The sequence below is a fragment of the Chlamydotis macqueenii genome, chromosome W (genome assembly GCF_036417535.1).
Source record: "Chlamydotis macqueenii isolate bChlMac1 chromosome W, bChlMac1.mat, whole genome shotgun sequence".
In the NCBI taxonomy this organism is placed as follows: Eukaryota; Metazoa; Chordata; class Aves; order Otidiformes; family Otididae; genus Chlamydotis; species Chlamydotis macqueenii.
The window spans coordinates 14798265-14824252 of NC_141592.1; the positions used below are offsets into that span (position 1 = coordinate 14798265).

Sequence of the window (25988 nt, forward strand, 5' to 3'; positions counted from 1 at the left end):
ATTTATGTTTAAACTGTTGGAGCTGCAGACTGCTCCAGTGGTATCCTTGGCGAGCAATTTTGTTGACTCTCAGAATATCTGCTGTTTGTTTAAAAGATGATTTTAGATATTTATGAATGCGAGTCTGCCACATGTAATATTTTATAGCTGCTGCAATGACATCTGTTATTTGCAGATGGGCACTTAGTAGCATACAGGGACTATACATACTTGATGCTAACACTATCCAGATCAGAAAACAATCATACTGAGCTTTCTTCCTTTACTTCTGCTTATCTTTTTTTTGTGTTTTAATACCTAATACAAACTATTTTCAAATTATTATGATCTGGAATAATATTTTGCTGAGTTACCTTGTTTACTATTTATAAATATTTATTCAACTTACATCATTTTAACTGAGGATTGATAAATGTTAATAGAACCAAATGTTATGGGAATATATTACAATTTTTTTTTTATTATTTCCTTTCATAAATCAGAAGACTTGCATTCTATAAAGAAACTAAAGAATCTGTTCTGGTTTTGTTTAGTGAAGGTGGGCTACAGTGGCAGCTTCTGTAGGAAACTGCTAGAAGTTGCTCTCCTTTGTTCAGTGGACTCGGCTGGGCCTAGGGCGGATCCGCTGCTGGCCAGGGCCAAGCCAATTGGTAGCAGAATGTTCCCTGATAACGCCTCTGTGATAATGTATTTAAGAAGGGGAAAATGGGGAAAAAAAAAAAAGAGAAGATGTGAAGAAGCTGAGCAGGGGCAGAGAGGGGGAGGCGCGAGCCTTGTGGGCCTTGCAGGCCTCACTCTCTGACCTTCCCCTGGGCAGCCGACTGGGCCCGACTCAGCCCAGCCTGGCTGCAAGAAGTGGAGATGAGATGTGAAGAGAACCTGAGAGGCGTCTGCCTGCCTGTTGTGAAGAATTTTTTTTGTGAGAGGAATGGCTGCAGACACCAAGGTCAGTGAAGAAGGAGGGGGAGGAGTAATGCGGCTCCTGGCCAGAATTCCCCTGCAGCCTGTGGTGAAGACCATGGTGGAGCAGGTTGTCCCCCTGCAGCTCATGGAGGTGAGAGGAGTGAGAGAGAGACTGCGTAGTCTGGTCCTGATCAGGGCTGAACTACGACAGAATCATAAAGAAACATTCATATGAATTTTTATTAACCCATCTCCTTTTATGTTCCAGTCATGAGGCTTTTGAAATGTATTTAAAGCTCTTAGTTGGATTCCAGTGAGTGCACTTGTTGCTTTTTTGAACTCTTTATTCCTTTATTCTACTAGAAGTATTTTATTTTAACTTTGAAAATTATCAGTAGTTTACATCTGTTGTTTTTGTAGAAAAACTTTTTAAAATGTCTCAAAGTATGCCTATTTAATGAGGAATAAGATAGAAGAAGAAATCTCAAAAAGAAGCCTTTATGATTTTACATCTATTTATATGAGGATTCTAATGTAGCTTAAAGTCAGGTGAGTTAAACGTAGCATTGGTTTTCAACCAAAACATTACTATGTAAAGCAAAAGTTATTTTCATATCACTAGCATCATGTGCAAGAGTAGTGAAAAGGTAATAAATTATGTAACCTTTCCTTCCCAATATAAAAAAAAAAAAAATAGTTCAGGCAGGACCTTTATGCAATAGGGATAAGGAGCTTTCTCTTCAGTTTTCTAAAATGGAGCTTAATGGAAATACCTAATAAATAACTATCTCATGAAACTCAGGTTCATTATTTAAGGTTGGAGGATTAGATCCTTTTCGATGTAAATACTCATGTTGACTTCAGTGAGACTACATACATGGACTTCCAGTTTTGTAAATGAGACTGAGTACATATAATCAGTGGAACTACCAGCATTGTATGTTTGCTTTTACTCTATTGATGATATGGAAAATAAAGACGAAACATAGTTTGCTACTAACAGGAAGACGGCGATTTGTGAATTCAATTTTTATTTTGCTTATCACTCTCTACAGCTATCTGAAAGGAGGTTGTAACAAGGTGGGTGTTGGTCTTTTTTCCCAAGTAACAAGTGATAGGATGAGAGGAAACGACCTCAAGTTGCACCAGGGGAAATTTAGATTGGATATTAGGAAAAATTTATTTGCTGAAAGGTTTGTCAAGCACTGGAATGGGCTGCCCAGGGAAGTAGTTGAGTCACCGTCCCTGGAGGTATTTAAAAGACGTGTAGATGTGGAGCTTAGGGACGTGGTTTAGTGGTGGACTTGGTAGTGTTAGGTTAATGGTTGGACTCGATCTTAAAGGTCTTTTCCAACCTAAATGATTCTATGATTTTATGAAAACAGTGATTAATACTAAACTTTTGAACTACATCTGAATGGCAACAATTAGGGCGGTTGGAACTGTGGGGTAACGTTAGCAGGGCTGCATGTATGCAGGAGGGGCGGTCCGTGGCGATTCACGCACTGGACATGGATGAGTCCACAAGTGCAGGGGGCAGGTGTGTCCACGTACGTGGTGGGCACGGATAAGTCCATGAGTGCAGGGGGCAGGTGCGTCCACGTACATGGTGGGCATGGATAAGTCCATGGGCGCAGGAGCAGGTGCCTGGCGGGCACGGATAGATCCATGGGCACAGGGGGCAGGTGCGTTCGTGTGCATAGCGGGTGTACGGGTATTTAACCCTGTGTTGCGCAGCATTAAATTGAAGGCTTGGCTTGACGGTATCCGTGTGATGCCCTGCTTTCCCCGGGGCAGGGCTCCGGTGCGTCCTGGGTTGGTTTGCTGGCAAGAGAGCCAGCAGGAACAATTTTTCAGCCTTTTTTAATTTTAGTGCACAATTTTCAGACTAGAATCTTTTAGAATTTTGATTAAGATACAATGTAACATAGATTTATATATATCAGGAACTTACTAGGCTTAAAATATAAATTGTGGTGAGAAGAATCATAGCTCATAGAATAATTACTGGTTTTTTTCTCAAGTCTGTAATCTTCCAAGTTTCATGCAACCTGTTACTTAGTTATTCTTGGAAAATACTGTTCTCTGAAAGAAAGGAAACTTACATATCAGGCTATAACCACATCTGTAGGGATCAGCTGGCTTTCAGTGCTACCAGATTGGTAACCTTTTTCAGTACAAAGAGTCAGTGTATGTCTCTTGCAAAGCGAATGTCATGATGTAACTCCTCTTGTTGTCTTATATTTAATAATAAACATATTTCTCAGTGACATTCCTTAAGTAGATTAATTATATTGCTACCTTTTCTACTGAGTACTGAAAATACCAGGAATGGAAATTCAAAAGAAAAAAGTAACTAGCTTAACAATCCTCAGTGTCTACAAATCGCAGATACCTATTTTACAAGACCACTGTGTCAGAAAGTAGTGAATCATTTTAAAGACAGACTTGTTCTCCAGTTTTAAGTCTTGGTCTTTGCAAGCATTCTGTGCCTTAAGACCATCTAAAAATTAAATTGTTTTTTAACTTCATTGATTTTTTCTGTGGAAAAAATTAAAATTCTGGAGAAGGTGTAAATTCCCACATACTAGTTGCTTTTTTGTATCTCTTGTGTATTCTTTGTATGTTTACTGTTCTTCAGGTTTTCTCTGCTTCATTTAGATGACATACATGTGTGTGCAGGCACACGAGGTGAGATGTTGGGCCACATAGAAATGTGTGATAATTTTGTGACTGACTTTGTGGGGTAACGTTAGAAGGGATGCACGTACGCTGGAGGGGCGGTCCGTGGTGACTCACGCACTGGACGCGGATGAATCCATGAGTGCAGAGGTTAGGTGTGTCCATGTACGTGGTGGGTACGGATAAGTCCATGAGTGTAGGGGTAGGTGCGTGGCGGGCATGGATGGGTCCATGGGTGCAGGTGCGTTCGCATGCGTAGCGGGTGTACGGGTATTTAACCCTGTGTTGCGCAGCATTAAATTGAAGGCTTGGCTTGACGGTATCCGTGTGATGCCCTGCTTTCCCCGGAGCGGGGCTCCGGTGAGTGCGGGGTAGGTTAGCTGGCAAGAGAGCCGGCAAGTGGTGACCCCGACGTGTGACAGGTCCGAACGGTTTTGAGCTGGGGCCACGCGACGGTCGTGCCTGCCTGCTGTTAAGATGGCATCCATCTCTGATACAGTGAAGGTATTAAAGGCATTGGGTAAAGATCTGAATTGTCCGGTGCATAGGGCACCGTTGACGGAGTTCATCCAATGGATGCAAAAAAAGGGCTTGATTAACAAGCCGGGAGAGGTGATGGACATGGCGCAGTTACAGGCGGCGGGGAAAGAGTCGTTGGAAGAAGGTGGGGTCGGAACGAAGGGTGTGGTGACGCGGCTGGAGACGTTAGGTTCGGTGAAAAGACTGCTGGCTAAGGCTCGAGAGGCGCGCCAAGTGTGGGTTGTGGCTTTAACTGCAATCAAAGAAGGGTGGCCCTCAGAAGGGGAGGGGGACGAACGGGGTCGAGACGGGGCGGAGGGGACGGGGAGTGGCGCTCCGGTGGTCTGCCTGGTTCGGCCGGGAGCCTCTGATGGTGGTAGAGGGGCGATGGAATTTGGGTGTACTCCCCCGTGTATCGCGCCTTCCTTGCCGGAGGAGCCTGACCTGAAAGAACAACCCCCCAAATACGAGGACACAGAAATGCCCTCTGTCTCTCCTTCTGCCCCATTGGCTCCACCGCTTGTAAATTCGCAGAGGGGTGATAGTGAGGCGGCAGCCAGTTTCGAGGTGGCGCCCGAGGAGTCGCGGGGCGCGGAGCGGGGTCCTAGTGCTTTCCCGGTGGGGAAAAGAGCCGCGGTCCCCGAGATCAAGGATAAAGCGGCGGGTGATAGAGCCGCGGTCCTCCAGACCAGAACGACGAGAAGCACTGCTTCAAAGGAACATAAATCAGTTTTAACGAGTCTAACAAAAATGTTAGAAGAACAGAACTGTGCTATTAATAACACTGACCTGAAGAGCTTGTTGACTTGGGTGTCCGCTCACGTATCAAACGCAAACCTCTGTAATATCTATGCAGTGGGCTCCTGGAACACCATAGGTATTAGACTGTGGGACTGTGTAACGCGGGGTGACCCTGCTGTTCAAAAGTTATTACCGGCGTGGCGTGTAATGTTTGAAGCCTTGAAGAATCACACGCAGAAAGGAGATTCAACAGCACCCGTTACCCCGTCCGCTCCTTCGTCCATGGAAACAAAGACTAACAGCGAGCCGGAAAAATCCCTTTGATCCAGGTCCCATAGATCCAGAAAAGGAGCCTTCGGTCTTTGGAGCTTCCTTGTTATAGAGGTGGCGTGTTTGTGTGTGTGTGTGTATAAGCATGAAGTAAATGGTGTGAAATAAGGGATGAATACTGTCTTGGTTTTAGCAGGGATGAAGTTAATTTTCCTCTCAGAAGCTTTGGGTTTTGTATGTGAAGAATGTTGATAAAAATGCTCTGATGATAAGGGTTGTTAAGGAGACCAAGGACACTGTCTGGCTTTCCAAGTCTCGTTAATGAGCAGGTGCAGGAAGCTGAGCCAAAAAAAAAAAAAAAAAAAAAAAGGGAAAATAATCTGGAAACAGGTAATTGGGAAGGACCATTCCCTCTTATGACGTGGGGGAAAGGATACGCTTGTGTCTCTACAGGAGCAGTGAACAAGTAGATCCCTGCACAATGGGTACGACCAGCGCTCCAAGCTGCCTTGTGTTCATCGGATTGTTAACAACCTGTGTGGCAGCTCCATGGACATCAGTTACGGAAAGAACAAATGTGTGGGTAATTATGGTTAATGCCACAGGACAGGACACCATTTGTTTGTCTATATCATCTTCAAATAAGCCTTTCAGAACATGCTTGGTCAATCTGCCAGATCAGATAGTGGTAGGACGACAATTCTGTGTAAAACAACAGCAGCCGCGAGTGCTGAGTGCTAAGTAACAGAAGATGGAACTTTTGGGATCCCTAAAGATGGACTTCTGCCTATTTTCTTTAACTATTCAGGAGCTAATGTTACTAGAGGGGTAATGATTGTAAATGCTTTAAGACCTATACATTGCAACGATACAGCATAGTGTGATCACGCGAGCACATATCAAAATCCAGACAGCATAAAAGACCTAAACGAAGTACACACAGCTTTGAATCTGATTGCCAAGATAATATAGAGTTTTGGAAACCAGGTGAAATTATTGCTGCTTCAATCTTTGCACTTGATGTGGCAAGTGCCTAGGCATTAGCTACGCTAAATAAATTGGGCTTTTGGCTTGCTAAGCAAACACATGCAATTATATCAGTACTATTAACACTGTTAATTGATATAGGTTCTCTACGCTATACTATTTTACAAAACAGAACAGCTGTTAGCCTGCGGAGCACATATTTGACAGACCTTGTTGCATGTGCTGGCTACACATGCAGCAACGTCTGGTCAGGCCTTGTTGTGTGCGCTGGCCACGTGTGCAGCAACGTCTAGTCAGTACTCTTTCACTGAATCTGCTGAGGGTATAAACAGAGGTGGCTCGGAGCAGAGGGGAGAGGATGGACCCAGAGCACACTTTATTAACAACAGGGGACGCCCTGAAGGTGCTGCGCCTGCCTCCTTTCTCTGCTCTGACCCTGCTGATAAACAGCCTCTTGCTCGGCGGTGTCTTTGGCGTAGTCGGGTGGGTAACAGAAGAGATCAGTAGTAGATTTTTTATTATTAGCACAAAACCATGGTTGTCAGGATTTTGATGGGCTTTGCTGCATGAATCTGTCTGGTTATTCGGAATCTATTCACAAAAGTATTCAAAACTTGCAAAAAGGAGTTCAAAAAACTGCAACAAATTGATGATTTTGATATATTCAGAAATCTTTTTGGTGGATTGATAAAAGCTTGTTACTAATAGCTGTAGGATGCTTATTCATTCTTTTTATATATGTATTTTGATCTGTATTCCGTGTGTGTGTTGAAATATGTGCAGACTTTAATAGATAAAGCGTTGAAACAAGCCTCTTCTCATAAACAAAGAAGAGAGAGATGTGGGTATTTCTTGAGCCAGTACGGTGTCAGTGAAAGCAAACTGACCTTGGGAGAGGGATACAATCATGCTCGCTGGAAGAAAGCCATGGAATGAGAAGGGAACTTTAAGATACAAGACATTGTTAATGGAATTTATGGCTTGTTTCAACAGAGGCCTGCAAAAATTAGTCACTGGCTTTGTAGATAAGAAAGTTACTGAAGTTATTATGTTTGTAGTAATAGAGAATATCATAATAGAAAATTAGTAGAAAATAGTGAAATTTAGGGGGGGGGGGTTATATATATATAAGGTGTTATTAGTAATCTTATTAGCTTGTGTAGGGCATAGCTAGGTGGTTGCAATCCTTAGCTAAAAAATTGTGATACTAGGCATCATACTAGGTATAATCATTAACATTCCGTGCTTGGTCACCTGTCTATAAAAGTGATACAGAGAATAATACATCAGAACGCACATGCCATACGACATCAGTTCCGACTGCCCATCTCACATGGTTGGGCTATAGTGCCAGCCTGTCCAGCATGTCAAGCACCTAACCTGAACCAGGCCTTATACTACCCAGGCGTTAACCCCGGAGGTATGCTCCGAACCAGGTACGACAACTAGATATCACAGACTATGCGCTATTTGGCTGTTTCAAATACATTCATGTTGCGATCGACACTTGCTCCCGAGCTCTCTTCGTGTGTCCATTCACGACGTCCATAACACAAAATCCATCCTGCACCAGAGCTGGGCTTTTATTTGCCTAGGGTACCTCGGAAAATAAAGACTGACCGTGGGCCGTCATGGGTATCTCACCACTTCCTGCAGACGTGGGGAGTCCGCCATACGTTTGGCATTCCTCTGAACAGCACCAAGCAAGTGATTGTAGAATGCGCACACAAAACCCTGAAAGCACAGCTAATCTGCTTGAGAGAGGGGGAAAAGAGGGGTTCGCCAGGAGTCTTGGTCAGTGAAGTACTGAATCATATGTCCTTCGCTGACCCTTAATCCGTTTCCCGTATCCAAAATCATTTTTAGAATCATAGAATCATAGAATCATAGAATGGTTAGGGTTGGAAGGGACCTTCAAAGGTCATCTAGTCCAACCCCCCTGCAAGAAGCAGGGACATCCCCAACTAGATCAGGTTGCTCAGAGCCTCATCCAGCCTGGCCTTGAACGTTTCCAGGGATGGGGCCTCCACCACCTTTCTGGGCAACCTGTTCCAGTGTTCTATAACTCGCATCGTAAAAAATTTTTTCCTAATTTCTAATCTAAATCTACCCCCCTCTATTTTAAAACCATTACCTCTCGTCCTATCACAACAGGCCCTACTAAACAGCCCTTTTATCATCTTCGTGGCCCTCCTCTGGACCTTCTCCAACTGGTCCATGTCCTTCTTGTGTTGGGGGCTCCAGAACTGGACACAGTACTCCAGGTGGGGTCTCACCAGTGCAAAGTAGAGGGGGAGAATCACCTCCCTCGACCTGCTGGCCACGCTCCTCTTGATGCAGCCCAGGATGCGGTTGGCCTTCTGGGCCGCAAGGGCGCATTGCCTGCTCATGTTAAGCTTCTCATCCACCAGCACTCCCAAGTCCTTCTCCTCAGGGCTGCTCTCAATCCATTCCCCGCCCAGCCTGTATTTGTGCCTGGGATTGCCATGACCCAGTGTCGTGGTTTTGTTAGTGAGGGGGGGCCTAAGGTGGTAGCTTCTGTAGGAAACTGCTAGAAGTTGCTCCCCTTTGTTCAGTGGACTCGGCCAGGCCTAGGGCGGACCTGCTGCTGGCCAAGGCCGAGACGATTGGTAGCAGAATGTTACGTGATAACGCCTCTGCGATAACGTATTTAAGAATGGGAAAACAGAAAAAAAAAAAGAGAGAGGAGAGAAGATGTGAAGAAGCTGAGCAGGGGCAGAGGCGCAGAGGGGGAGGCACAGGCCTCATGGGCCTTGCAGGCCTCACCCTCTGGCCTCCCGCCAGGCAGCCAACTGTGCCCGACTCGGTCCGGCCTGGCTGTAAGAAGTGGAGAGGAGGTGAGATGAGAAGTGAATAAGATGTAAAAAGATCCTGAGAGACATCTACCAGCCTGTTGTGAGGAATGGCTGCGGATGACAAGGTCAGTTCAGAAGGAGGGGGAGGAGTAATGCGGCTCCTGGCCAAGATTCCCCTGCAGCCTGTGGTGATGACCATGGTGGAGCAGGTTGTCCCCCTGCAGCCCATGGAGGTCCACGGAGGAGCAGAGATCCACTTGGAGCCCATGAAGGACCCCGTACCGCGGGAGGTGGATGCCTGAAGGAGGCTGTGGCCCGTGGAGGGCCCGCTGGGACAGCTGTTCTGGAGGGACTGCATTCCGTGTGGAAGAGATGACCCACGCCGGAGCAGTTCCACGAAGGACTGTGGCGTAGGAGTGGGACCCCACAACGGAGCAGGGGAGGAATGTGAGGAGTTCTTCCCCCGACCATGAAGCAGCGGCGTGAAACAACGCGTGATGAACTGACCGCAACCCCCTGTGGTGGTTTAGCCCGGATCACCACACAGTTTCTTATTCACCCTGCCCCTACCTAGTGGGACAGGGGAGAGAAATTGGGAAGAAAGGAAAACTCGTGGGTTGAGATAAAAACAGTTTACTGAAAATACTAAAAACTACAAAGCTAACAGGATATAAGGATATTAATATCTACAAAATATACAAAATGAACAATGTACAATTTCTCACCACCCGATGTCTGAATGACCGACGCAGCCCGTCCTGAGCAGCGATCACAGGAACAACACCGAGCAGCAAGCGAAGGGGGAGAGCAAGCTAGCAAGGTAGAGGGAACGATGCCAGCAAGCAAGAGAGAAGAAAAAGAATGCCAATGGTGCCCAAACGGATACCTGACAAGAAAAGGAATAACTGAAAATGATGCCCCCTCCCATGGGCAACCCCCACTTATATACTGAGCATGACGTTTATGGCATGGAATACTCTCTTTGGCCAGTTTGGATCAATTATTCTGTCTGTCTTTTGCCCAGCTTCCCGCATCTGCACGTTAACGAGACTTGGAAAGCCAGACAGTGTCCTTGGTCTCATTAACAACAACTCGTATCATCAGAATGTTTTTATCAACATTCTTCACACACAAAATCCAAAACACACCGGCTACTGAGAAGAAAATTAACTCCATCCCTGCTGAAACCAGGACAGTATCCACCCCTTATTCCATACCATTTACGTCATGCTTATAGATATACACACAGATATCACTATCTCAATCTATGAGCTATCCCTCCAAAGTCTGTTGAGTTAATTTAGTCCATGACTTTGGGCCCCATCTGTGATAGCAGTCTCTCAGGGCAGGAGAGATGGTATGTAGTGTGAAGTTGTTACATACTGCATCTGGAACTCGTAGCTGGTACCTCTGGCGCGGCTGATGTATCACGTCCATGGTCTGCAAGTTGAAGATGTTGATCTCGAGGAAGTTGTTGGTCACCAGTTCTGACTCCATCACTGCTGCACATCGCTCGGTTTCATCAAAGCTTGTTCTTCACTGTTGAGTGTGATTCTTGCTGCACTACCTCTGATAGAACATAAAAGAACTACAGACATGATTATATACAGTTCAAATTATTGGCTGTTTTCACCTAGAATCAAATCTCCTTGAGGTACACATCGGACTTCCCCATCCTCCCGCATCACCCACCAAGTACATCCAGGTCCTTGAGCGAAAGCAATCCCACGAATGGGTTTGCCTTTGCCCAGAGGAGGAATAACCCAGACTGTTTTCCCCAACATATTCCTTACATGCACCACAGGAACTTTATCACCATCTACAGTATGTAAAAGTTCAGATTGGGCAGGGCCAGCTCGATTGATGGATCCCCGAGTGTTGACTAACCAAGTGGCTTTTGCTAAATGTTTGTCCCAGTTTTTGAAGGTTCCACCACCCATTGCTTTCAGTGTAGTTTTCAGCAGTCCATTGTACCGTTCAATCTTTCCAGAGGCTGGTGCGTGATAGGGGATGTGATATACCCACTCAATGCCATGCTCTTTGGCCCAGGTATCTATGAGGTTGTTTCGGAAATGAGTCCCATTGTCTGACTCTATTCTGTCTGGAGTGCCATGTCGCCAGAGAACTTGCTTCTCAAGGCCCAAGATGGTGTTTCGGGCGGTGGCATGGGGTACAGAATATGTCTCTAGCCACCCAGTGGTTGCTTCTACCATTGTAAGCACATAGCGCTTGCCTTGGCGAGTTTGTGGGAGTGTGATGTAATCAATCTGCCAGGCCTCTCCATATTTGTATTTCAGCCATCGTTCCCCATACCAAAGAGGCTTTAGCCGCTTGGCTTGCTTAATTGCAGCGCATGTCTCACAGTCGTGGATAACCTGTGCAATAGTGTCCATGGTTAAATCCACCCCTCGATCACGAGCCCATTTGTATGTTGCGTCTCTTCCTTGATGGCCTGAGGTGTCATGGGCCCACCGAGCTAAAAATAGTTCACCTCTGTGTTGCCAGTCTAAGTCCACTTGGGAAACTTTAATCTTAGCAGCCTGATCCACTTGCTGGTTGTTTTGATGTTCTTCAGTGGCTCGACTCCTGGGTATGTGAGCATCTACGTGACGTACTTTTACAACAAGCTTCTCTAACCGGGCAGCAATATCTTGCCACAGTGCGGCAGCCCAGATGGGTTTGCCTCTGCGCTGCCAGTTGCTGTTTCCATTGCTTTAACCACCCCCACAGGGCATTTGCCACCATCCATGAGTCAGTGTAGAGATAGAGCTTTGGCCATTTTTCCCGTTCAGCGATGTCTAAAGCCAGCTGGATGGCTTTCACCTCTGCAAACTGACTCAATTCACCTTGGCCTTCAGTGGCTTCTGCCACTCGTCGTGTAGGACTCCACACAGCAGCTTTCCACTTTCGATGTTTTCCTACAATACGACAGGATCCATCAGTGAACAAAGCATATCGCCTCTCATTTTCTGGGAGGTTGTTGTATGGTGGGGCTTCTTCAGCACGTGTCACCTCTTCCTCTGGCGGCATTTCAAAATCTTTGCCTTCTGGCCAATCTGTGATTACTTCTGAGATTCCTGGGCGATTGGGGTTTCCTATTCGGGCTCGCTGTGTGATCAGTGCGACCCATTTACTCCACGTGGCATCAGTTGCATGATGTGTAGAGGGGACCTTCCCTTTGAACATCCAGCCCAGCACTGGCAATCGGGGTGCCAGGAGGAGCTGTGCTTCAGTACCAATCACTTCTGAAGCAGCTCGAACTCCTTCGTATGCTGCCAGTATCTCTTTTTCAGTTGGAGTATAGCGGTCCTCGGATCCTCTATATCCCCGGCTCCAAAAGCCTAGGGGTCGACCTCGAGTCTCTCCTGATGTTCTCTGCCAAAGACTCCAGGTAGGGCCATTCTCCCCGGCTGCGGTGTAGAGGATGTTTTTCACATCTTGTCCTGTCCGGACTGGCCCAAGGGCTACTGCATGAACAATCTCCTGTTTAATTTGTTCAAAGGCTTGTCGTTGTTCAGGGCCCCATTTAAAATCATTCCTCTTTCGAGTCACTTCATAGAGAGGGCTTACAATCATACTGTAATTTGGAATATGCATTCTCCAGAAACCCACAACACCTAAAAAGGCTTGTGTTTCCTTTTTGTTAGCTGGTGGAGCCATAGCTGTTATTTTGTTGACCACATCCATTGGAATGTGACGACGTCCATCTTGCCATTTTACTCCTAAAAACTGGATCTCTTGTGCAGGCCCCTTGACTTTGCTTTGTTTTATTGCAAAACCGGCTTTCAGAAGGATTTGGATTATTTTCTCCCCTTTCTCAAAAACTTCTTCTGCTGTGTTGCCCCATACAATGATGTCATCAATGTATTGCAGATGTTCTGGAGCTCCACCCTTTTCTAATACAGTCTGGATCAGTCCATGGCAAATGGTGGGGCTGTGTTTCCACCCCTGGGGCAGTCGATTCCAGGTGTACTGGACACCCCTCCAAGTGAAAGCAAACTGTGGCCTGCATTCTGGTGCCAGAGGAATGGAGAAGAACGCATTGGCAATATCGATGGTGGCATACCACTTGGCTGCTTTTGACTCCAGTTCATACTGAAGTTCTAGCATGTCTGGCACGGCAGCACTCATTGGTGGTGTAACCTCATTTAGGCCACGATAGTCCATTGTTAGTCTCCATTCTCCATTAGATTTTCTCACTGGCCATATAGGACTGTTAAAGGGTGAGCGGGACTTGCTGATCACTCCCTGGCTCTCCAGTCGACGAATCAGCTTGAGGATGGGGATTATGGAGTCTCGGTTGGTGCGATATTGCCGCCGGTGCACCGTGGTAGTAGCAATTGGTACCTTTTGTTCTTCAACCTTCAGCTTTCCCACAACGGAAGGGTCCTTTGAAAGTCTGGGCAAGATGGACAGCTGTTTATTTGTCTCCACGGTGGCTATACCAAAAGCCCACCGGTGCCCTTTTGGGTCTTTGAAATACCCACTCCTGAGGTAATCTATGCCAAGAATGCATGGAGCATCTGGGCCAGTCACTATGGGGTGCTTTTGCCACTCATTCCCTGTCAAACTTACTTCAGCCTCCAATACAGTCAGCTCTTGGGATCCTCCTGTCACTCCAGAAATACAAATGGGTTGTGCCCCTTTATAGCTTGATGGTATTAGAGTACACTGTGCACCAGTGTCTACTAGAGCTTTATACTTTTGTGGGTCTGATGTGCCAGGCCATTTAATCCATACAGTCCAATAAACTCTGTTGTCCCTCTCCTCCGCCTGGCTGGAGGCAGGGCCCCTCTCGTCCTGTTTATAATATTTTCTATTCACTTTCTGTGAATATGAATCAGAAGTTCCTTCCATAGGATCAGAGGTGAGATCAGCCCTTCTACGCTGTCTGGGGAACTGCCCACTGGAGACTGGAGCAGCAAATTGCCTGGAAGAACCTCCCTTTGTGATTGTTTTACCTCGCAACTCACGTACACGTGCTTCTAGGGCCGAGGTAGGCTTTCCATCCCACTTCCTCATATCCTCTCCTTGGTCACGCAAGGTAAACCATAGGTCATCTCGTCGGGTGTACCGTCTCCCTTGAGCAGGAGGAGGATGAGGTCTTCTTCTAATAGCTGAGATATTAGTCCGTGCAGGTGGGGAGCAAGAATCTTCAAGTTTCTCACACACCTCAGATAGTTTTTCTAACAGTTTTTCAAACTGGCTTTCAGATTTCTCAGTCAGTCTTTCTATAGCTGAGACACAGGCCCGCATCGGGGAAGAGAGATTGTCTTCATATTGTCGGAGCTGGTTAGCCACTGCACGTACTGGTGGCATCTCATCATCTTTCCAACTCATTGCTGCCAATGAGTTGGCATACGATGATGGTGCACTCTGTACAAATTTCCGCCACATGGGTCGGGTACATTCAATTTCATCTGGATCTACGGATGTCCGTGGGTCATCCAGGTTATGATAAATCAGCTCCCGAACAGCTAATTCCCTCAGAAACTGGATACCTCTCTCCATGGTGGTCCACTTGCTTGGGTGGCATACAATATCTTCCTTAAAGAAATACCTGTCCCTCACACCTGACAGGAGTCGCCTCCAGAGGCTGCAGGCTGCTGACTCTCTTCCAATTGCCCTGTCAATGGCTGCTTCCCTAGACAGAGATCCCAGCTGCCTGGCTTCCCTGCCTTCTAATTCCAGGCTACTGGCCCCTCTGTCCCAGCATCGGAGCAACCAGGTGACAAGTTGCTCAACTTGATTACGGCTGAAATCTTTTCGCATATCTCGCAGCTCACTCAGGGATAGGGATCGGGTGACTACCTCACCTTCTGCCGCTCCCTGATCATGTGATGGGCCTGGTTCATCATCATCTTTCACTATGCGAACTGATTTTTTGGTGTATTTCTTATGTACAGGGGCAACTGATACTGGTGTGGATGATTGGTTTTTCGGTTTCTCTTTGGTACTGCTTGCCAAGGTTTGAGTAGCCACAGTGTCTGGCGTGGGGGCTGAAGCAATTGCAGTGCCCGTAGCAGGGGCTGGGGTAGCTGCAGCACCTGCCGTAGCGGCTGAAGTAGCTGCAGTATTTGTAGCAGCAGTTTGAGTAGCCACAGTGTCTGTTGCGGGGATTGGAGGAGCCATAATACTTTTAAAAAACTGTTTAAACTTCATCAATATCAAGATCTGAGATAGCTGCAAGAGACTTGTCACCATGAACATGGTGGTAGGGGTATAAAAAGGGTATTCAAAATTCTCAAAAGCTGTTGAAATTAGCTTGGTGAGGTGGGGAAAGCTGTAAACAGATGTTCCCCCCGCAGCCTGGCTTCCCGGAACAAAACAACAGGTATAGTTCCAAACAACACCCACAAGATGGCTCCCGAAATACCCGGGTGGAGCTGCCTCTGCCTCCTCGCTCTGCACACTGCCCGCCGCCATTGAGTACAGATATGAAAATGGTCCCGTTACCAGCAATCTCACTAAACAAATCAGTGCCGCATAGCACAGCAGAACGATACCTTTGATCCAACACACATCATTGATAAAGCGTGCACAAACACCGACAAACAGAAAATACGGCAAGTAGGGTGCTATCCAGTACAGCTCTAAAAACAACTGCGAGAACAAATAAAATAACATTGTGCCCAGCGATGACCAAACCGGCTTAATGAACACTTGTAACAAATCTGTTTTCAACACACTGTGTTCAAACCTGTCCTTATCTCAACCCTTCGGGACTGACCGGGGCTTGAACCTTGGATCCTCAGACTAAGGTCCGATGATCTCACGACTGATCTAGTGAGGCCCCTTCGAGCCCCACGTTGGGCGCCAAAAAGACTGTGGTGGTTTAGCCCGGATCACCACACAGTTTCTTATTCACCCTGCCCCTACCTAGTGGGACAGGGGAGAGAAATTGGGAAGAAAGGAAAACTCGTGGGTTGAGATAAAAACAGTTTACAGAAAATACTAAAAACTACAAAGCTAACAGGATATAAGGATATTAATATCTACAAAATATACAAAATGAACAATGTACAATTTCTCACCACCCGATGTCCGAATGACCGACGCAGCCCGTCCTGAGCAGCGATTACAGGAACAACACCGAGCAGCAAGCGAAGGGGGAGAGCAAGCTAGCAAGGTAGAGGGAACGATGCCAGCAAGCAAGAGAGAAGAAAAAGAATGCCAATGGTGCCCAAACGGATACCTGACAAGAAAAGGAATAACTGAAAATGATGCCCCCTCCCATGGGCAACCCCCACTTATATACTGAGCATGACGTTTATGGCATGGAATACTCTCTTTGGCCAGTTTGGATCAATTATTCTGTCTGTCTTTTGCCCAGCTTCCCGCATCTGCACGTTAACGAGACTTGGAAAGCCAGACAGTGTCCTTGGTCTCATTAACAACAACTCGTATCATCAGAATGTTTTTATCAACATTCTTCACACACAAAATCCAAAACACACCGGCTACTGAGAAGAAAATTAACTCCATCCCTGCTGAAACCAGGACACCCCCATTCCCTCTTCTCCCCCTGTGCCGCTCGGGGGTGGGGGGGGGAAGGTAGTAGAGATAATGTTAAGCTTGGGAAGAGGGAGGGGTGGGGGGAGGTTATCTTGTTCTCTGTCTCATTATCCTGCTATTTGTAGTAATAAATGAATAGTTTTCCCCAAGTCGAGTCTGTTTTGCCCGTGACGGTAACTTTAAGGATTTCTCCCTGTCCTTATCTCAAACCTCGAGCCGTTTTTCCTTATATTTTCTCTCCCTGTTCTCTCGGAGGGTGGGGGGAGTGAGAGAGAGACTGCGTAGTCTGGTCCCGATCAGGGCTGAACTACGATGCCCAGATGCAGGACCTTGCACTTGGCCTGGTTGAACTTCATGAGGTTGGCACGGGCCCACCTCTCCAGCCTGTCAAGGTCCCTCTGGATGGCATCCCTCCCTTCCAGCGTGTCGACGGCACCACACAACTTGGTGTCGTCGGCGAACTTGCTGAGGGTGCACTCTATCCCACTGTCCATGTCGCCGACAAATATGTTGAACAGGGCCGGGCCCAGCACGGACCCCTGAGGGACGCCACTCGTGACCGGTGTCCACATGGACCTTGAGCCGTTGACCACCACTCTCTGAGTGCGGCCATCCAGCCAACTCCTTATCCACCGAGTGGTCCGTCCATCAAACCCATGTCTCTCTAGTTTAGAGAGAAAGATGTCATGTGGGACAGTGTCAAAAGCTTTGCACAAGTCCAGGTAGATGATGTCCGTTGCTCGTCCCTTGTGAACCGATGCCATCACCCCGTCATAGAAGGCCACCAAATTGGTCAGGCACGATCTGCCCTTGGTGAAGCCATGTTGGCTGTCACCAACCACCTCCTTGCTCTCCATGTGCCTTAGCATGGTTTCCAGGAGAATCTGCTCCATGATCTTGCCAGGCACAGAGGTGAGGCTGATCGGCCTGTAGTTACCTGGGTCTTCCTTATTCCCCTTTTTAAAAATTGGGTTTATGTACCCTTTCTCCCAGTCATTGGGGACCTCACCAGACCGCCACGACTTCTCAAATACGATAGCCAGTGGCTTGGCAACTTCATCCGCCAGTTCCCTCAGGACCCGCGGATGGATCTCATCAGGTCCCATGGACTTGTGCACCTTCAGGTTCCTCAGATGATCCCGAACCTGCTCTTCGAGTACAATGGGCAGTTCTTCATCCTCGCAGTCCCTGCTTGCACCTTCTACAGCTTGGGCGGTGGGACAGGAACTCTTGTCGGTGAAGACTGAGGCAAAAAAGTCATTGAGAACCTCAGCCTTCTCCATGTCCTGGGTAACCAGGACACCAGTTCCCTTCCGGAGGGGGCCTACATTTTCCCTGGACTTTCTTTTGTCCCCTACGTACCTATAAAAGCTCTTCCTGTTACATTTTATATCCCTGGCCAGATTCAGTTCTGCCAGGGCTTTGGCCTTCCTTACCTTATCCCTGGCCACTCGCGCAGCCTCTTTGTAGTCCTCCCAGGCTACCTGTCCCCACTTCCACCCTCTATAGGCTTCCTTTTTCACTTTCAGTTGGTCCAGGAGCTCCTTGCTCATCCATGCCAGCCTCCTGGCCTTTTTGCCTGACTTGTTTTTCATCGGGATGCACCTCTGCTGAGCTTGGAGGAGGTGCTCCTTGAATATGGACCAACTTTCCTGGGCCCCTCTTCCCTCCAGGGCTGCCTCCCATGGCACTTGGCCCATCAGGTTCCCTGAAGAGGCCGAAGTCCGCCTTCCTGAAGTCTAGGGCAGAGAGCTTGCCACGTAGTTTCCTTGCTGCCCTGTGGATCTTGAACTCCACCATGTCATGGTCACTGCAGCCAAGGCTGTTCTTTAGTTTCACATCCCCCACCAGCCCCTCCCTGTTGGTGAGCATAAGGTCGAGCATGGCACCCCTCCTTGTCGGCTCCTCTATCGCCTGCAGGAGTAAGTTGTCGTCCACGCATTCCAGGAACCTCCTGGACTGCCTGTGCCCTGCCATGTTGTCTCTCCAACAGATGTCAGGGTGGTTGAAGTCCCCCATGAGGACCAGGGCCTGTGACTGTGAGGGTGCTCCTATCTGCCTATAGAGCACTTCGTCTGCTCTGTCCTCCTGGCCAGGCGGCCTGTAACAGACCCCCACCATAACGTCCCCTGTCCGTCCCCATCCGCTAATCTTGACCCATAAGCTCTCTGTCAGCTCCTCCTCCATCCCCAGGCAGAGCTCCACGCACTCCAGCCGGTTGCTGAGATAGAGAGCGACACCCCCTCCTCGTCTCCCCTTCCTGTCTTTTCTAAAAAGCCTATACCCCTCCATGTTGACGCTCCAGTCATATGTGTCACCCCACCACGTCTCCGTGATGCCAATGAGGTCGTAGCCCTGCTCGTGTGCAAGCATCTCCAGCTCTTCCTGTTTATTCCCCATGCTGCGTGCATTGGTATAGAGACACTTCAGCTGGGCCCCCGACAAAGCCGACTTGCTGGCTGGAGCTACAGGGGTGCTATTGCACCGCAGTTTAGGTTTATTTGCACTTACCTGTGATCCTTCCTCAGCTTCTGGACCCTCGGTGCTGGCACTGGCGCCATGATGACAGCAGTGGGCTGAACTGTGCTCCCCCTCCCCCAGCAACACTAGTTTAAAGCCCTCCGGACGAGCCTGGCAAGTCTTTGTCCAAGCACACTCTTCCCCCTCTTGGTTAGGTGCATGCCGTCCGCCCCTAGCAGCCTGGGCTTCTCAAAGCACGCCCCGTGATCTAGATACCCAAAGCCCTGGCTGTAGCACCACTCCCTGAGCCACGAGTTGACCTGCCAGATATGTCTGGCCCTTTCAGGTCCCTGCCCTTCCACTGGGAGGATTGATGAGAATACCACCTGCGCCCCAGAGCCTTTGACTGTTGAACCCAGAGCCCTGAAATCCCTTTTGATGTTTTTTAGACTGCTGCCAGCTGTGTCGCTGGCCCCCACATGAAACACCAGCAGTGGATAATAGTCTGTGGGCCGTATGAGGCTAGCTATTCTCTCGGTGACGAAAAAAATAAAGAAATACTTGCCTACCCTACGTCTCCTACCGGTGGCCCTTGCGCTGGGGTGGAGGTTGTGGCAGGGGAGCGCAGCTAGCGTATACCCTTGACCGCTGAACGGCACGGCACTATCGGGGAAGGTCGTCCTCTATCGACCGAGCGTGCAGCTTTGGGAGGGACGCACACGGAGCGGTGAGGGAGGAAGGGGACACCTGCCTAGCCAACCAGATCGGCCGAATCAACCCTGGCGATCGATGGGGTGACAGATGTCGCAGCCAGATCGCCCTCACATTCCTCATGTCAACTGCTGCTTGGGGGCAAGGCACTCCCGGGGATCCGGTACCGCCTGCCAGAAGACCCACGTTGGGAAGGTCCTGCTGATTTGCTAACATGGGGACGAGGGTATGCTTGTATCTCCACAGGTGCGGGGACCCGATGGATCCCGGCCTGGTTGGTACAGCTGTGGCTGGAGGATCAGCAGGGTAACCGAGCAGCGTGGCACTCTCCAGCTCACCCTGGTGGGATTGATCCTGATTGTGAGTCTTCCAGTGCCAGTGATAACGACTAATTTCCGGGAGCGGTTCACGAACTACATCAACTTTACTCAGCATGCGACGAAGGACTGACACAAATGAAGTTGGCATTAGATTATGCCCTTGCGAGGCCTGGCATCGGTTGCAGTGACTTGGAGGGAGTCCTAGGTCTCCTAAGCTACTGCTGTTTGGACTTCAGCAAAAATGCTTCCTTGGCCTCGGAGAAGACACGTGCGCATGCTGCCCAGTTAGTATTCAACGTCAGGGCTCTAAAAGACTGGGGGTAGTTTTCGGACCTCTTCAGTTTACCTAGATGGCTAAGAAATATTGTGTCCATAGGTTTGACGGGCCTCTCAGTACGATTGGTTGTTGGCGTGCAATTTTCTCTACTTCTATGAGAGCCAGGCTAACCACAAACAAACCTTTCTCCCAAGCAGTGTATCTCCTGTCGGCATCTTTAAAGCTGCGAGAATAACATCCCACAGGCCGAGTTGGACCCTCAGGGCCCCGTTGCCATATGTGTACTGATAATCCTGATATGGCAAATCCCCATTCCACCTGAAAAGGGTCTGTAGGGTGGATAGGGCCAAGAGCCTGGTGAGCCGTTGCTTCAAAAATTAACAATTGCATAGCTTCTTCCTGAGACAAGGTCCATTCCCATTTGACCCCTTTCCTCAGCAAATCATAGAGACATCTAGAAATAATGGAGAAGTCTGGAATATGTTTTCTCCAGAACACCAATAGTCCTAAAGCATGTTGTAAATCCTTTTTTGACTCAGGCATTTTAATCTGATCTAAAGAAGTGAGGGTGTCCAGTGGAATACATGTAAGGACACTGTCCTGCTTTCCAAGTCTCGCTAACGTGCAGATGCAGGAAGCTGGAAGAAAGACAGACAGAATAATTGACCCAAACTGGCCAAAGAGAGCATTCCATGCCATAAACGTCATGCTCAGTGTATCAGTGGAGGTTGCCTATGGCAGGGGGCATCCTTGGCATCCTTGACATCCTATTCTTCCACTTCTCTCTTGCTTGCTGGCATTGTTCCCTCTGCCTTGCTGGCTCACTTTCACTCCTTTGCTTGCTGCTCGGTTTTCATTTCCATGATCACTGCTCGGGACGGGCTGTATCAGTTATTCGGACATTGGGTGGTGAGAAATCGTACATTGTTCATGTTGTATATTTTAATATCCTTATATTCTGTTATTATTGTAGTTTTCCTTTGATATTTTAGTAAACTGTCTTTCTCTCAACCCACGAGTTTTCCTTTCTTCACAATTTCTCTTCCCCCATCCAGCTGGGGAGGGAGAGGGTGAGCGAGAAACTGTGTGGTGACGAAGGCTAAACCACAACAAGCCCGTTCAAGCAGTGATCATGGAAATGAAGATTGAGCAGCAAGTAAAGCAGTGAGAGAGATAGATGCCGCCCCTGGGCATCTCCCACTTATATGCTGAGCATGACGTTTATGGCATGGAATACTCTCTTTGGCCAGTTTGGGTCAATTATTCTGTCTGTCTTTCTCCCAGCTTCCTGCACCTGCATATTAGCGAGACCTGGAAAGCAGGACAGTGTCCTTGGTCTCTTTAGAAAAATCTAATAACATCAGTGTGTTTGTCAACATTCTTCACATCCAAAATGCAAAACACACTGGCTACTGAGAGGAAAATTAACCATCCCTGCCAAAATCAGGACAGCAAGGCAGACCAACTTGCTCGTATAACGACTGGTGTAACTAAGAAAAAGCGACAGGTGATAGTAGTGGGTGACTCTTTTCTGAGAGGTATGGAGGCACCCATTTGCTGACCTGACACACTCTCTAGAGAGGTGTGCTGCTTACTGGGGGCTCATATCAGGGATGTTACTGAGATACTACCAAAGCTCATACGGTCCACTGATTATTATCTGCTGCTGCTGTTTCACATGAGCACCAGTGATAAAGCCAGGAACAGCCTGAGGAGTATCAAGGATTACAGGGCCCTGGGAGCAATGGTTAAGGACTCTGGGGCGCAGGTAGTATTTTCATCAATCCTCCTGGTCAAAGGGGGCCTGAAAGGGCCATTCAAATCTGGCAAGTCAACAAATGGCTACAGGACTGGTACCACAGGCAGGGGTTTGCTACTTAGACCATTGGACTCTCTTTGAGAAGTCTGGTCTACTAGGGACTGATGGGGTCCACCTAACAGAGAAGAAGAGTGCCTTTGTCCAAAGGCTTGCCAAGCTGTTGAAGAGTGCTTTAAACTAATGTTGGTGGGGGTGAGGAACCACAATCGATCCCACTACTGTCAGTATGGTGCCAGTGCCAGCAACAGGTGTCCGGAACCTGGGGAAGGATCACAGGTAAGTAAGTACTAAAGCACCTAAAGTGCAACTCAAAGGAATTCCAGTCACTCCAGCTAGCAAATCAGCTTCAGCAGGGGCCCAACTTAAGTGTCTCTATACTAATGCATGTAGCATGGGGAACAAACAGGAAGAGTTAGAGATGTGAGCACACCTGCAGGGTACGATCTTGTTGGCATTACAAGATGTGGTGGGATGGCTCCTATGACTGGAGAGTTGGAATGAAGAGATACAGGCTCTTTAGGGAAGGACAGGCAGGGGAGACTAGGAGGGGGTGTCGCCCTCTATGTCAGCAACCAGCTGGAGTGCATGGAGCTCCACCTGGGGATGGAGGAGGAGCTGACAGAGAGCTTATGGGTCAGGATTAGAAGAAGGGCAGGAACAGGGGACATTACACTGGGGATCTGCTACAGGCCACACGACCAGGAAGACAGAGCAAATGAAGCCCTCTACAGACAGATAGGAGTAGCCTCACAGTCACAGGCCCAGGTCCTCATGGGGGACTTGAACCACCTCGACATCTGTTGGAGAGACAACACAGCAGGGCACAGGCAGTCCAGGAGGTTCCTGGAATGCATGGATAATAACGTCCTCCTGCAAGTGATAGAGGAGCCAACAGGGAGAGATGCTATGCTGGACCTTGTTCTCACCAACAGGGAGGGGCTGGTGGGGAATATGGAGCTCAAGGGCAGCCTTGGGTGCAGGGACCATGAGATGGTGGAGTTCAAGATCCTTAGGGCAGCGAGGAGGGCGCACAGCAGGCTCTCTGTCCTGGACTTCAGGAGGGCAGACTTTGGCCTCCTCATGGATCTGATTAGAAGAATACCATGAGATAAAGCCCTGGAGGGAAGAGGGGCCCAAGCAAGTTGGTTGATATTCAAAGCTCACCACCTCCAAGCTCAAGAGCGATGCATCTCAAAAAAGAAGAATTCAGGCTAAAACACCAGGAGGCCTGCATGGATGAGCAAGGAGCTCCTGAACTAACTGCAAAACAAAAAGGAAGCTCACAGAGGATGCGAGCAAGGATAGGTAGCCTGGGAAAATTACAGAGAGATTGTCCAAGCAGCTGGGGATCAGGTAAGGAAGGCTAAAGCCCTAACAGAATTAAATCTGGCCAGGAACATCAAGGGTAAGAAGAAAAGCTTCTTTAGGTACGCTGAGGATAAAAGAAAGACCAGGGAGAATGTGGGCCCTCTCCACAGGAGACCTGGTTACCTGGGACATGGAGAAGGCTGAGGAACGGCTTTTTTTCCTCAGTCTTCACCAGAGAGGGCTCTAGCCACATCACCTAAGTCACAGAAGGCAAAAGCAGGGACTGGGAGAAGGAAAAACCACCCATTGGAAAAGGGGCAACAGAGCCCCCATTTTTACAAAGGGAAACAAGGAAAATACGGGAAACTACAACCTGGTCAATCTCACCTCTGTGCCTGGCAAGATTATGGAACAGATCCTCCTGGAAAGTATGCTAAAGGACATGGAAAATAAGGAGGTGATTGGTGACAGCCAACATGGCTTTACGAAGGGAAAATCGTGCCTGAACAATTTGGTGGCCTTCTATGACAGGGTGACAGCATCGGTGGAAAAGGAATGAGCCACTGACATCATCTACCTGGACTTGTGCAAGGCATTTGACACTGTCCCGCACGACATCCTTCTCTCTAAACTAGAGAGACATGGGTTTGACGGGTGGACCACTCAGTAGATAAGGAATCGGCTGGATGGCCACACTCAGAGAGTGGTGGTCAATGGCTCGATGTCCAAGTGGAGACCCGTGACGAGTAGCGTTCCTCAGGGGCCATGTTGGGCCCGGCCCTGTTCAACATCTTTGTCAGCAACATGGATAGTGGGATGGAGTGCACCCTCAGCAAGTTTGCCAATGACACCAAGTTGTGTGGTGCCGTCGACACGCTGGAAGGGAGGGATGCCATCCAGAGGGACCTTGACAGGCTGGAGAGGTGGGCCTGTGCCAACCTCATGAAGTTCAACCAGGCCAAGTGCAAGGTCCTGAACATGGGTCGTGGCAATCTCAAGCACAAATGTAGACAAGGAAGAGAATGAATCAAAAGTAGCCCTGAGGAGGAGGACTTGGGAGTGATGGCCGACAAGAAGCTCAACATGAGCTGTCAATGTGTGCTTGCAGCCCGGGAAGCCAGCCACACCCTGGGCTGCATCAGAAGAAGCATGGCCAGCAGGTCGAGGGAGGTGATTCTCCCTCTCTACTCTGCTCTCGTGAGACCCCACCTGGAGTACTGCGTCCAGTTCTGGAGCCCCCAACATAAGAAGGACATGGACCAGTTGGAGAGGGTCCAGAGGAGGGCCATGAAGATGATAAGAGGGCTGGAGCACCTTTCCTATGAGGACAGGCTGAGAGAGTTGGGGCTGTTCAGCCTGGAGAAGAGGAGGCTCCAGGGAGACCTTATAGCAGTCTTCCAGTACCTCAAGGGGGCCTACAAGAAAGATGGGGAGAGGCTGTTCAGTAGGGCCTGTTGTGATAGGACGAGGGGTAATGGTTTCAAAATAGAGGAAGGTAGATTCAGATTAGATATTAGGAAAAAATTTTTTACACTGAGGGTGGTAGAATACTGGAACAGGTTCCCCAGAGAGGTGGTGGATGCCCCATCCCTGGAAACGTTCAAGGCCAGGCTGGATGATGCTCTGAGCAACCTGATCTAGTCGGGGATGTCCCTGCTCCTTGCAAGGGGGTTGGACTAGATGACCTTTGAAGGTCCCTTCCAGCCCTGACTATTCTATGATTCTATGATTCTATACTCAAAGGACTTCTGTTGAATATACCTTATATTACCATCTAGCCTTGTTTTATGTGAGATGATATCACATTTACTCATTCTTGTGAAGTACAGATAAGAAAGAACAGAGATCTTCTGGCATATATCAATAAAGCAGAAAAGAAGTTGCATAACAGCCACAATAGACTGTTAGGAATACAGATTTGTGCCCACTATTCTATGATTCTATAAATCAATACATATGTAAGTGTATATATATATGTATAAACTTAAAACACACACAAACACAGAGCTATTTGAATACTGTAAGAGACTGTGTCGAATGTTTGTCTCAACATTGTCGAAACATCAAACCACCACCTAAACAATGGAACATCAGTTAAACCATAGGACTAGAGTCTTCCTGTTTTCCTGCAAGCCAATTCCCATTATCTTGCAAGCCAATTCCTGTTGTCCTGCAAACCTGAATGCAGAGCTGATTCTGAGAAATTTAGCCCTACCCCTACGTATGCACCCAGACCCAAGACCAGAAAAACAGAGGGGCCCAGAGATGGTATTGGGCATGCGTATCACCACCAGGTGAGGGGTGCGGCTAAGCAACCCAGCTCTTGGAATATGTGACGTGATTCTTGGAAGGACAATGAATATGCAATGAGACGAACAATAAAAGGACAGAAACAACCTACATCAAAAAGGAACCAACATCAACGGAACCAACATCGGAATCAACATCGTATGGAACATTCCCACACCGAGTGAACTGGACTGTCGGGACGCTGCAGCTCCGTGGTGGTAGCTATTGCAACTGAAGCTTTCTTCCCTCTTTCCTTTCTTTCTCTCTTTTCCTTGCATTTGCGAACTTGTTGTTGGGCAAATAAAGTTACCTGGCGCTTGACTCTGTTTTGAGTCTTAATTCTGTTCCCGAGAATACGAGCAAAACCTCGC

At 48.1% G+C, this 25988-nt stretch overlaps 1 pseudogene; it reads left to right on the forward strand.

The window, feature by feature from the left end:
• Positions 1-4206: 4206 nt before the first annotated feature.
• The window catches only part of LOC147596586 (uncharacterized), a 28185-nt pseudogene continuing 6403 nt past the window's right edge, over positions 4207-25988 (forward strand).